Raw genomic sequence first — 13,120 nt, 5'->3', positions numbered from 1 at the left:
TAAGACAAATTGTGGAGATGTACCATGGGAGAGAGAGCCTGTAAGACACATAGACATTCACCTAAAAAGCTATGCGTGCTATTGGCTGTACAAGAATGTAAGAACCCTTGTATACAAAAATAATAAATAAAATACAGTAATATATCATAATATATTACTGTATTATATCATAATTATGTAAAATATCATAATTCCTATTGTTTAGCTTTCTAAGTTTTCTCAAGCATTACATGGGTTACAGTGTGCAGGTGTTTAACATTAGGGGGGGGGGGGGGGGCAGGGTCCATACAGGCTCCACATACAGCTGTAATTAGGTCAGTTTCAGTCTCATCTGTCCTGCACCTCGCAGTGTTCTACAATGTTAAAGATTTTTCTTTTAAACCATTTCATATATTATTGGGCCCCAGAGACATCATCTATAACTTTTGTTACTCCTCTGCATGAACCTTTTTTTCTAATTTCACCTAAAATATCATAAAACTTTTTCCTTGAAAGATTATCGGCAACTTTTGATCTCACAATATTATCTTTCTCTTTCTTAATCCTCTTTCTTGATGATATTGAGCCCTGGTGCCACACCTGAGCTGGGGCCACCAACCATCTCTGGGACACCCTGCATATTTCCGTAGGTCATGCCAAAAGGTAGATCTATTTTGAAATTCCCCTAACATGATTATTCCAACCAGGCATACTACTTCTTTTATTGGTTATAAGATAAATACTCTCTTCCCCTGCCCTATCTAGCACTAAACGACAGATGTGAAAAAGTCCTTGAGATTGTTCTAATGCAAATTGCACTGGATAATATTGCAAGCAATTGCATCACTTGTGATTTGAGTATTGGTTAAGCAGGCATTTAAACTTATCCAGGTCAGCAAGAGTGGCCTTCCTACGTTTAGGTGTGTTCTAGGGAGGTTTATGTTATCTTTGGCAGCAACAACTTGTGAGTGAGGTATATTGGAGGTGGCCATGGCAGGATGATACCAGGACAGGTTGTCATCACTGACAGCCTTATACTTAAAGGTGTGACCAGTTATATCATCAATAAGAAAATGATCAATATGAGACCTTCCATTCCTATCTCATGACATAAAGCTATAGTAATAGTAAATAAATCATTAATAGCAGGATTATGTAAATTTTCAGCATCCATGAATTCATTAAACAAATTTAAGTATACATCTTAGCGGGTAAAATCAGTGTTAAAAATCACCTACCACCCATGAGTTCAGCATTATGATACAAATTACTCAATTGATATATTTCTGATTATACATTTCCATACTCATCTGCACAGTTGATATTGCTTGTGAAACATGCATATACACACACACATACACACACACACACACATACACACACACACACATAATCAAATACTGCTGAGCACCTTTCAGGCCCCTGACAACTGAGTGGACAGTGCATCAGATTCATAGTCCTGAGGTTCCGGGTTCGATCCTTGGTGGAGCCGGAAACAAATGGGCAGAGTTTCTTTCATCCTGATGAGTCTGTTCACCTAGCAGTAAATATGTACCTGAGAGATAGACAGCTGCTACAGGCTTCTTCCTTGGGATTGTGTAACAAAAAGGGGGCCTGGTCGAGGACCGGGCCGTGGGGGACGATAAGCCCCGAAATCATCTCCAGATAACTATAGGACACAAGTATAGCAGGAGTGAGCCCTGATACAATATTGACAACCTCAACTTTACATTGCATATTGTTATGCCCAGGATAGCAGCAGCACCATAGGGTCTTCCAGGACCTGACCAGTCAATAGACATGTCAATACTGGCAATGGAAAAATAACTATCAATAAATTTGAAGTGGTTTTGATATTCATAAGATGTAAGCCAGTGTTCTTGCAAGACAAGAATATTTTGCACATACCAAAATGCTTTTAACGTTCATATATTCAGGGTTTGTTATTTCTCTAATTACCTTAATAACCGGGAATTATAACTTTACAAATACTGAAGCATTGTCATGGGGGTAAATAAACCATATTACGTGAAGATCATTTATGTGCTAATTAAAACAACACTTATAGTAAGAGGACAGTAAATTGGAATGTTGAGACAATTGTCAAGTAATAATAATATAATAATTAACAGGTTTTAAGAGCCATCTATTGCATCTTTAAAATAATTTAGACAAAATCGGCAGAATTGATATTGGTCTATAATTGTTGACTTCAGTGAGATTGCTGCTTTTATGGACTAAGGTTACTCTTGCTTTTTTTCTCAAAATATCAGGAAAGGTTTAGAGTTCAAATAATTTGTTGTAGAGCAATGCAATGGTTGGAGCTAAAAATCTAGGGGCTTTTTTTGTAAATTAGGGGTGGTATCTCAACATACAGTATCTATGCATGAGGTTCATTTATCCACTACAAACTACCTCAAGCCCATCATCACCCAACGAAAATCTGTTATCATAACAATGAAACTGTCTTCAAACAACACCCAACCTCTCTGTTTAAAATCCCTGAACATGCTACATATACACTCGCTCTACACATTCTCTTGTGCTATTTACAAGTACAAAACCTTGTTCCTAAATGCTAACCCTGATCTGAAACTCTCCATTGATAGACGTAATAGAACCCACAAGCACCACAACATAAATATCTCTTTGATATAATTTTTTTATATAAATTGACAGTCAGGATAATATAATTGCCAATCTTCGACAACTTCCTGTTCTCATCGAGGTCACTCGGGTTAGTAGCCCTCAGGTAAATCGGGTAAAATATTATTCCCAGACAATTACAGCATAACTGATAAAGTTAGGCTAGAGTAATAAATTTCTGGTAAATTTAGAGTGATAAATTTTTAGAGTAATATAAATTTAAATTTCATATTAACTTGACTGACAGCTATAATGCCAAACAGCCTTCAATATACTCTTCGGTGAAATATTTATAATCAAGAGTAGAACTCATAAATAGGCCTAAACAAAAAATAAAAAATGGACATCAGTTTGCATATGAATCTGATGAGAAAATTCCTGGATTAATATACATTTCCTTACCAATCAAATGGTCTCACCTTAAGTACGTCTCAGATTGTCTTCTTCACCAACTCCAATGCTAAATAATATTACAACAAAAATGTCCATAACTTAGCTAGAGAGTATATTACATTTTAAATGAATTTCCACAGGAAGCAAAAAAAGGAAGCACATTATTTACATAAATATGAAGAAAAACATTTAAGGCTTTGTTTTACCTTTGCTAAATTAAAGAGATATTTCTATACTTATAAGCAATTTTGAGTTTTCCTAGTGACAGCTTCTCCAGTTCTTGCTTGGTCATCTAACTTTCATATAAGAACAATATAATAAAATATCTTCATATCTTTACCTTTTCATTGTGAAGTGTATTTCTCAAGCAAAATATACTGGGTCTGTCTAATTACCACAAGCTACACAAGCTTTAGAAAGCTTCCTGGCAATACGTTAGTAATGAATAAATATGATATGTTAGGTTAGGCTGACCTGACCTAACCTAACCTATCCTAACCTAACCTAACTTAACCAAACCTAACCTAACCTAACCAAACCGACGCTTGGATCGTCGACTTGATTTGGCGTCACCAGCTTTTTATTTTCGTCTAATTTCTTTATAAAAAGATACTTTTTCAGATTAAAATTATGTTTTTTCGTGTTGTACATTCAGCACCAACATTATAATGAGTAAATATATCATATTTATTCATTACTAACGTATTGCCAGGAAGCTTTCTGAAGCTTGTGTAGCTTGTGGTAATTAGACGGACCGAAATATAATTACCTCTGAAGAACATCCAACTGGCATTGTGATAGCACACTGTTAGATTAAAGGTAAGTTAATATACCATTATGTGCCTCATTATCCTTCAACATTCTCTTAATTATCTTTCACGCTCAAAGTGATTAGCCTATTATCTGCATGTATCATCTTGTGCCTCTTCATATTGCCAAGACGACTGAATCTCTTCCCACACTCTGGACACTCATGCGGTTTGTCACCTGAATGCAATAACATGTGCCTTATTATAGCTCCACGTCCTCTAAATTTTTTGCCACACTCGGCACATTGAAACGGTCCATAGAATTACCCCAATCACCCCAAATCAGGCCAAAACTACCCAAATCGTCCTAGCATTACGTAAGTAATGAAGAAATATGGCATATTTACTTACTATAATGTTGGAGCTACACATAGAACATGATCAAACCTATTTTTACTCTGAAATAATCTAATTTCATAACGAAATTAGACGTAAATATGTGAGAGGTGACGCCATAGGAAGTCGACGGTCCAAGCGACAATTGTGTGGAGCGACTTACCCAAGATATATGGTCGCCAGGAGAGTGTTTGCTGCCATATCACCCTCCTGTACACAGTGATCCAGTCCTTTTCGTTCATTGAACACCGAACCCTACACGCCCTCTGATATATTGCTTAATTAACAAATATTCACAAATAAAGATTATATTTGTATATGTTATCAGAAAGGCAGATATAAAATAGTTTTTGTGAATCCATCACAGAGATTATACCTTATTAGAGAGGAAAAATATTCATACTTTAAACAAGGCTTCATGGCCGATGCTCTCCTTACCGATATGGGAACTATGACCTTCCGAAGATCAATGTTAATTTAATCTAGATATTGTAATAAACGAAGTTTTCTATGTCATCATAAAGACATAAATATAAGCTGCATGTTAATACTTTGGCATAAATATAATTGAATTGAAAGTTAAGATATATGCCTTTTTATAGTTACTTGATGGCTCGCTCTGGGAGTGTGAAGGCCTCCACACAAGCCAATCAATTTTATAATTACTTTGCATATATGCAAAGTAACGCCATAGGTCTTTATGTCAGAATAAAGCCATGTAGACGATACTGTAACTACATTTCAAGGAAAACATATCTTAATATAATTATTAAATGAATGCAAAGTTATGGTTAAATAAATAGCCAATACCACACAATCGCCGGTGTCCGGACACATGAATAGTCGCATTAGGTGAAAGGAAATGTACCCAACCATTTCCATTTACCCAACCAGTTTGTGCACCCTATACTCATCCTCTGTGCGGTAATTTATTGTGCACCCCATACTCATCTTGTTACCAGTAGTTTGTGCAACCCATATACTCATCCTGTGACCCGTAATTTATTGTGCATCCCATACTCATCCTGTTACCGGTAGTTTGTGCAGCCCATACCCATCCTGTGACCTGTAATTTATTGTGCAACCCATACTTATCCTGTGACCTGTAGTTTATTGTGCAGCTAATACTCATTCTGTGAGTCATAGGACATTGCGCAACCCTTTCTCATCGTGTGAATCTTTGTTTACTTTGCTCTCCATATTCATCCTCTGCGCGATAGTTTCTTGTGCAACCCATACCCATGATGTGAGTGGTAGTTTATTGTGTACCCTATATTCATCCTGTGAGTATAGGGTACACAATTCTTGTTTGGATTCTTGTAATGTTATTTGTCTATTTGTACTCACAGCATTTGTGCGCCCCTTGAGGGACTTGAATTAGAGGGGGGTTGAAATAGCCTAAGCTACTCTATCCCTTCGAGATGTATTTATTGCTTATCTCAATAAACATACTTGAACTTGAACTTGGGTACACAATGAGTTCATTTGTACTCCATACTCATCATCAAGAAGTGTATTTTACCAGCATTGTAATATAAATTAAGAATAAAAGCTTAACTGGATTACAGACCCATAATCAAAATAAGAGTCATCACTAATTATCATGACAAATTGTCTAGGCTACACTTCCGCCTTCGACAAGCTGCCGCCGGATGTGGGTATAGTTTATTGTACACCCCCGCACCCCCAGTCCTGGAAGGGCGGGCATTGGGATGTGGACATGTGTACCATTATACCCCCCCCCCCACACACACACACACTCGATCCTCTCCTGTTAATAATAATACTAATAATAATAAAAATTAAAAATAATAACGTTAATAAATATTATAATTAAAACACTTACTGTAATACCCTAGTGCTTGAATGAAGGTGAAGGAAAGACCCAATAAATGTGTAAGTGTATTAAAAACCAAATTTTCGTTGGGTGAGCTGGCAGGTGAGCACCACCTGCCAGCTCACCCAGTAATGAACATCACCTGCACACTGCACCGAACCACTTGCCAGCAGGTGCAGAAGTACGATGGAGAGAGCAAAGTATACAATATTTCAAGTATAATATTAAAGATATATTTAGGATTTAATGTTTTCCTATAAAGTTTCAATAATACCTTTATTTGATTTTTTGTATTATTTTCTACCACAGACGTGGCCACACATTAACAATGCTAACCAGCATATATACATTTTCTTCAGTCCGCCATGGACTCTAACCCTTTCCACTACCGCCCACAAGATGGGTATAGGGTGCATAATATAAGAACTAAACTAACTAACTCCATTGATAGGGTTAGAGATTTGTTAAACATATAGTTCAGGGATTTATTGAACAATCAACCACATAAGGTGATTGTAGTGTTTTTAAAATGCCAGGCTAAGCTACATACGTAAATACATAAATACACAGATTTACGTATGCCCTACATAAAGTGTTCGATGTGTCTTTTACATAGTGTCATTAACGTGCATTTACAAAGGTGAAATTGAATTCTGACCAGCTTCCACATATACTTTATACACATACATATACACACACAGACGTATGCGTACATATACATATATATACATACATATATACACACATACATACACATATATTTGTCTCTTTTACTCTGACAAGGTGAGATAACTGATAGAGAAACTAGTGTGCAATTAAGCACTTAATCACTGAAGGTGATTAAGGTGCTTTCACAAGCTCAGGTTATAGAGTTACATCACATACATTCATTGTATAATTGATACGTTACATGGTCAATCTAGGGTACAAGTTCAATATATCATCAAGTGTTCCAGTACTCAAATAGTAATTACACAGTTCAGCATACCTTAGCCCAGGAGGGCGAAAGTCAGTCAGTATGGGACATTCTACAATATAATGTTCAAGGGAGTGCATATTTTCTCTTTCACAAAGTTGACACATTGTGTACTCGACATTTGGGTTTTGAGAAAGCTGCCAGATACGTCTATATCCCAAGCGTATTATGGCCACTATAACATCACATTGCTGGGTTCTTGTTCCATTAATCCTGTATGTGAATGTCTCCGCACGATATCTATCATAATATTTAATGCTACAATTTTCAGGTCTTTGTGAATTTGTTAGGTCGGTGAGATTTTCATTAGATGTTTGCTTAAGTATTCTCTTTGTCACTGCTAATGAAACACCCATATAAATTTCTACCACTGGTTTTCTACAGGCTGTCTTTGCAAGCATATCAACAGTGTCATGCCTTGAGATGCCAACATGTGATGGTATCCATAGGAATTTAATTTCAAATCTCTTTTCTTTGGCAGCTAAAATATTCATTCGAATATCACTGACTATTTTCTGGGTGTCACTACTATGTGCGTTCAATACCAGGAGTGCACTCTGCGAATCACAGTATGTAAGTCGACTGCCTTTGTGTTTTAAAAATTCAGTGGCAAGGTATATGCCTGCAAGTTCGGTTTAAGTTGTACTTGCCCAATCATTGACGCGCTTCATTGCTGTATGTACGAGAGAAGATTGTTCAAATATATTACATGCACATCCGGTACATCGTCCACCTTCTTCTACAGAACCGTCGGTATAGCACTGACACACATCGTTACCCATACCCTGAGTACTCTCAGTGATGCTTTTCAGTGTTAACTGTTTTAATAATGTAGAGTGTACATTATCATTCTTGGGTGCATTTACAAAATCAACTGCTAGATCCAAGTTATCCCATGGAGTAATTGGTTGATTAATCGTTAATTGAGTTGGGTACATATTTAATATTTTGATGGAATTGGCTACCTTGTAGAACCAAAATGCATAATCAGATTTCGCTCTTCTACGGACCTCAGGTGAGTGTAGCATATTAGAAAGTTTAGCTTGAAACTTCTTGTATTGCCGAGATCTACTCAATGCCTTCACGCCGAAAACTGTGCTAATAGACAAAATTATGTTAGAGATATGGGTCTATAATTATCTGAGTGTGCTTTGGGGATGGGAACAATGACACTGTCCAATCATCAGGTAATACTCCTTCACTTAAACTCATTCTGTACAACACTAAAAGTGGATTACCTGGTACTTGTGAGACTAATCTCAGTAAACTGTAAGTAATACCGTCCTCTAAAGGAGCAGTAGACTTATTTTATTGTGCTACACAGCCTTCCCGGCTTGGTGCCCTCTTTGGTAATTACTTATCAAAGGCAGCTCCATACGAGGAGCTGCCTCGTATGGGCCAATAAGTCTTTTGCAGTTACCTTCATTCTTATGTTCTTACTTACATTTATTGAACTTTATCATCATCATCATTTACAGAAATAAATTAACATAAAAAGTAGTCATTTTAATACACAAAACAGAAGTAGATATTATGTAAATTATGATGCAGGATAGGATCACTATTAAGAACTTAATTATAAACCACAATATGTTTTATATCGTCAGAAATTCGGAAACATACCATATATTTTCAAATATTTACAATTAAAGTATTTATTTAGGAAATAAGTATTCTAGTTACCCTAGTTAGCTCTGAGAACACACATTCTTGCAGCAAGAATTTCTTCCCACTAATCTGAGAGATGCTAATGAGACCAGTCTCGACCCACTGGACAGGTCATGAACAACAATTAACTACAGCACCATCTATGTCAGCAGATATTCAAAATATTCTTGATATCATTCAAATTGTCAATACGAGAACAGAATACATAAGTTGAGTGATGTCAAAGGAATCATATTGACTGACCGAGCCCCATTGTAAATATCCGTGGCTTCCTGACCATAAAGGTACCGACGCGGTCGAGGGTAAGAGACCGGATGTACCCATATACCTATGAGGCCATCAAAAATAGTGAGTCACGCCAAACAAAAAGAAGTACTGGTAAACAGGTCAGACACAACCAGTACTATGATGATGCTAAACTGAAAGAGCTTAAATCAATTGCTAGACAGACAGGTAAAGCATATAAGAGCCTTAGAACTCCTCAAATGTTAAAACTGTTTCAGGCCGCGCTTGCAGCGGCAAGGGAGAGAATGACTGAACTGAGACAAAATGAATGGGAGGGTTTTGTTAGTGGACTTAACCTGCATACTCCCCCGGGCAAAGCCTGGAAAGGCATAAACAAAATTATTTGTAAAAATAGTAGACAAGTTTCACACCCAAACCCGCTACAGAAAGCCAATCAGTTAATTGCAAAATGGGCTCAGGTTTCCAGCCTTGGAATGCTACCAGCTAGCACTGGGGAGAAATTGCAGGCGAGGTCCACAGACAGAAATTCTCTCATAAATTTCATGTTGAGCAAGCAACATGATGAATGTGATGTTCCATATACAGATTATGAATTGGATGCAGCCCTCTCCAGGGGCAGTAGCACTGCTCCTGGTGAGGACGGTATCACCTATGATATTCTAAGACTCCTACATCGTGTACCCGGTAACCCATTATTAGAATTGTTTAATGCCAGCTATGTCTCTGGGCAGTTGCCTGTATCATGGACCACCAGTCTTACGGTACCTGTACCAAAGCCTGGCCAACCGGATGCTTTCCGTCCCATCTCACTGACCAGTTGCATGTGCAAAACCTTTGAGAGAATAGTAGACAATCAACTAAGCACCATTCTCTCTTTGAGAGAATGGTGCTTAATAGATTATTGTATAGAGTTAAAGAGCACATGTCACCTGATATCAATGGTTTCACACATGGTAGTTTCACGCTGTTACCTAGCAGTAAATAGGTACCCGAGAGTTAGTCAGCTGTCACGGGCTGCTTCCTGGGGGTGGAGGCCTGGTCGAGGACCGGGCCGCGGGGACACTAAAAGCCCCGAAATCATCTCAAGATAACCTCAAGATAAGATGGTAAAAGTGTACACAACTGTATCACAACCTTTCTTACTGTTCATGGAGATAAAAGGCACAAGTACACAACATTTCTTGATTTAAAAAATGCCTTTGATATTGCTAATAGGGAAGTGATTATGTATGAATTAGCGAGAATGGATATAGGGGGACATTTATTACAGTGGATACGAGGCTATCTTACCAACCGGAAGTCCTCTGCGCTGTTCCAAGGCTACAAGAGTGAAACTAAAGTAATGCAACTAGGCACCCCACAAGGAGGAGTACTTAGTCCTACCTTGTTTAATGTTCTAATTAATGCTTTACTAAAATCAATCCCAACTAGTCCGGCAAACATCACTATCAGATATGCAGATGACATCCTTGTACATACTAAAACCCACCGCAAAATGCAAACAGTCTTAAATTGTATACATACAGCTTGTGAGAGCCTTGGTCTTGTAATCAACGCTGCTAAAACTAAGGTATTTAACAGACAAATTGGCAACCGCAAAAGTGGACCACGAAAACTTAAGATAGACAACATACCAATAGACTATGTCTCTTCTTTCAAATACCTTGGAGTCTCTGTCCCTTGTACCTCAACTGCAGTCAATAAGTTACATCAACAATGTAGAGACAGACTCAAGGCTCTCAGAACTGTAGTGGGGTACAGCCCGAAATATGGTGCTAATATTAGAATAGCAAGAATGATGTATTTAGCGTATATAAGGTCTCTGATAGACTATCATGCACCAGCTTTGGTCCTGCAGAATGGCAAAAGTATAGATAGACTGGAAAAAATGCAAAATGAAGCACTCAGAATTATACTTGGCTGTCCTATAACTACCAAAGTTCTCAACATGCGGAAAGAATTAAATATACTTAGCATTAGAGATAGAATATTTGAAAGGTTGAAAGAAAGAATATTTAGGGTTGGTTAGGTTCGGTCATATATCTACGTTAATTTTAACTCCAATAAAAAAAATTGACCTCATACATAATGAAATAGGTAGCTTTATCATTTCATAAGAAAGAAATTAGAGAAAATATATTAATTCGTAAAACTTGGCTTATCAGGCAAATCGGGCCTTGCATAGTTGGCTGAAAAGTACGTTCTGGCTACTAGGTACGACATATATATATATATATATATATATATATATATATATATATATATATATATATATATATATATATATATATATATATATATATATATATATATATATATATTTATATATATATATATATATATATATATATATATATATTATATATATATATATATATATATATATATATATATATATATATATATATATATATATATATATATATATATATATTTATACATATATATATATATATATATATATATATATATATATATATATATATATATATATATATATATATATAAAAGTTTGTGAGGGTACCACCTCTGGTGCCAATGTGGGGACCCATAGCCTCGGAGAAGAAAATAAAAAGTATTCAGAGGAGACCTTGTGGTTTCTCACTGAACACTAATATTATCTTCTCCTACCACCCCCATTCTTTTGTATGTACACATATATATTTACTTTATTTGAACTTTGTTACAAAAAAGGAGTTACATATGGGTTACAAAGATGGTTGTCATAGGTTGTCGAGTTCCTCCAGCTCCTCAGATGGCGGGCAGGAACCCTGGATGCAGTGCGCATTTCCCCTCTGTATCGCCACACTGAGGCGCTGGAAAAGAAAGCTTGCAGCTCTCGGGTCCCTTGTTGTTTCAATGAGCCTAGAACCCAGTTCCTTCAAAAAACTGGTAGCACTTTTACCCCAGGCGCCGAGCGTCTCAAAAGCAATGGGGGACAAAATTGTAGTGGTGATCCAGTTCTCTATACTTACGGGATTTGGCTGCTTCCCTGTGGGTGGCAGCGCCACCTGGTTGTGCAACACTGAGGTTAATGTTGGTGTTAGCCAGGGTTGATACGCACGTGTAGTCCCATACCAACTGCTTGCCATTCTTCCAGGGGTTCACTGTGATACCATCCGGGCGACCAATAAGAGCATCAGAGTTACGGGGCGTTAGGTAACGGGGCTCTCTTTCAGCTGGGCATCCAGCTGTGGTGAGGCTCCTCTTGATGATGTCGTTAACTTCACTGTGCCTCGAGTGCCATCCCCCTGTGCTTTGGCAGAGTAGGCCATGGTGACCGTACCTGTCAGCCACCACCTCGCCGCAAATACACCTATATCTGGTGTGGATTGGATATATATATATATATATATATATATATATATATATATATATATATATGCGAACAAGCCTGAATGGTCCCCAGGACAATATGCAACTGAAAACTCACACCCCAGAAGTGACTCGAACCCATACTCCCAGGAGCAACGCAACTGGTATGTACAAGACGCCTTAATCAACTTGACCATCACGACCGGACAAAATGAGGTGATAGCCTAAGCTATTTGAACCACCCCACCGCCGGCACTCGGATAGTAATCTTGGGCATAGCATTTTACCAAATCACCTCATTCTTTGGGGCACACGTGAGGAACACAAATGCGAACAAGCCTGAATGGTCCCCAGGACAATATGCAACTGAAAACTCACACCCCAGAAGTGACTCGAATCATTTTGTCCGGTCGTGATGGTCAAGTGGATTAAGGCGTCTTGTACATACCAGTTGCGTTGCTCCTGGGAGTATGGGTTCGAGTCACTTCTGGGGTGTGAGTTTTCAGTTGCATATTGTCCTGGGGACCATTCAGGCTTGTTCGCATTTGTGTTCCTCACGTGTGCCCCAAAGAATGAGGTGATTTGGTAAAATGCTATGCCCAAGATTACTATCCGAGTGCCGGCGGTGGGGTGGTTCAAATAGCTTAGGCTATCACCTCATTTTGTCCGGTCGTGATGGTCAAGTGGATTAAGGCGTCTTGTACATACCAGTTGCGTTGCTCCTGGGAGTATGGGTTCGAGTCACTTCTGGGGTGTGAGTTTTCAGTTGCATATTGTCCTGGGGACCATTCAGGCTTGTTCGCATTTGTGTTCCTCACGTGTGCCCCAAAGAATGAGGTGATTTGGTAAAATGCTATGCCCAAGATTACTATCCGAGTGCCGGCGGTGGGGTGGTTCAAATAGCTTAGGCTATCA

The 13,120-nt window shown here is 37.9% G+C and overlaps 1 pseudogene; it reads left to right on the top strand.

Annotated features, from left to right (window-relative positions):
- Positions 1-13,120, top strand: part of LOC138372152 (voltage-dependent T-type calcium channel subunit alpha-1G-like) — a 30,221-nt pseudogene that overhangs the window by 99 nt on the left and 17,002 nt on the right.

The sequence above is a fragment of the Procambarus clarkii genome, chromosome 38 (assembly GCF_040958095.1).
Source record: "Procambarus clarkii isolate CNS0578487 chromosome 38, FALCON_Pclarkii_2.0, whole genome shotgun sequence".
Lineage (NCBI taxonomy): Eukaryota > Metazoa > Arthropoda > Malacostraca > Decapoda > Cambaridae > Procambarus > Procambarus clarkii.
The sequence above is the reverse complement of the archived record's forward strand: the minus strand, read 5'-3'. Positions and strand labels throughout refer to the sequence as shown.